Source organism: Parus major, unplaced genomic scaffold (genome assembly GCF_001522545.3).
Source record: "Parus major isolate Abel unplaced genomic scaffold, Parus_major1.1 Scaffold549, whole genome shotgun sequence".
NCBI lineage: Eukaryota > Metazoa > Chordata > Aves > Passeriformes > Paridae > Parus > Parus major.
The window spans coordinates 1,317-2,753 of NW_015379437.1; the positions used below are offsets into that span (position 1 = coordinate 1,317).

General features: G+C 64.2%; 1 protein-coding gene across 1 annotated transcript in view; it reads left to right on the forward strand.

Annotated features, from left to right (window-relative positions):
* Nucleotides 1–1,437, forward strand: part of LOC107199281 (IMP U3 small nucleolar ribonucleoprotein 4) — a gene marked incomplete at its 5' end in the record, with an annotated part of 7,499 nt that overhangs the window by 1,249 nt on the left and 4,813 nt on the right. The window lies entirely within an intron of this gene.

Genomic DNA, 1,437 nt, shown 5'->3' on the forward strand with positions numbered 1-1,437 from the left:
CGTCGCGGGACCCCAGCGCCCGCCTGCGGCTCTTCGCCAAGGTGGGCGGGGCCTGGGCTGGGCGGGGCCGGTTTGGGGTGTGGTCAGTGCTGGGTGTGACTCAGGTGGGTGGGGTTGGTTTGGGGTGTGGTCAGTGCTGGGTGTGGTCAGTGTTGGGTGTGACTCAGGTGGGTGGGGCCGGTTTGGGGTGTGGTCAGTGCTGGGTGTGGTCAGTGCTGGGTGTAGTCAGTGCTGGGTGTGGCTCTGGTGGGTGTGGTCAGTTTTGGGTGTGGTCAGTGCTGGGTGTGGCTCTGGTGGGTGTGGTCAGTGCTGGGTGTGGTCAGTGCTGGGTGTGGCTCTGGTGGGTGTGGCTCTGGTGGGTGTGGTCAGTGCTGGGTGTGGTCAGTGCTGGGTGTGGCTTAGGGGGGTGGGGTTGGTTTGAGGTGTGGCACTGTGTGGGTGTGGCTCTGGTGGGTGTGGTCAGTGCTGGGTGTGGTCAGTGCTGGGTGTGGCTTAGGGGGGTGGGGTTGGTTTGAGGTGTGGCACTGTGGTGGGTGTGGCTCAGGTGGGTGGAGCCAGTTTTGGATGTGGTTGGTGCTGGGTGTGGTCAGTGTTGGGTGTGGCTCAGGTGGGTGTGGCCGTTTTGGGGTGTGGTCAGTGCTGGGTGTGGCTCCAGTGGGTGTGGCCGTTTTGGGGTGTGGTCAGTGCTGGGTGTGGCTCCAGTGGGTGTGGCCGTTTTGGGGTGTGGTCAGTGCTGGGTGTGGCTCAGGTGGGCGGAGCCAGTTTGGGGTGTGGCTCTGGGTGGGTGTGGCTCAGGTGGGTGGAGCCAGTTTGGGGTGTGGTCATTGTTGGGTGTGGCTCAGGGGGGTGGGGTTGGTTTGGGGTGTGGCTCTGGGTGGGTGGAGCCAGTTTGGGGTGTGGTCAGTGCTGGGTGTGGCTCAGGTGGGTGTGGTCAGTGCTGGGTGTGGCTCAGGTGGGTGGGGCCAGTTTTGGGTGTGGTCAGTGCTGGGTGTGGCTTTGAGGCACCGTGGTACCCTCTGGGGGGGCTTTGGGGACACTGGGTGACCCTCAGGGTGGCTCTGGGGCACAATGGGACCCTCAGGGTGGGTTTTGGGGACCCTGGGTGACCCTTGGGGGGTTTTGGGGACACAATGGGACCCTCAGGGTGGCTCTGGGACACAATGGGACCCTCAGGGTGGCTCTGGGGCACAATGGGACCCTCAGGGGGGGTTTTGGGGCACAGCGTGACCCTCAGGGTGGCTCTGGGACACAATGGGACCCTCAGGGTGGGTTTTGGGGACAAAGGGTGACCCTCAGGGGGGTTTTGGGGACACAATGGGACCCTCAGGGATGGTTTGGGGACACAATGGGACCCTCAGGGTGGCTTTGGGGCACAGCGTGACCCTCAGGGGGGGTTTTGGGGACACAATGGGACCCTCAGGGGGGTTTTGGGGACCC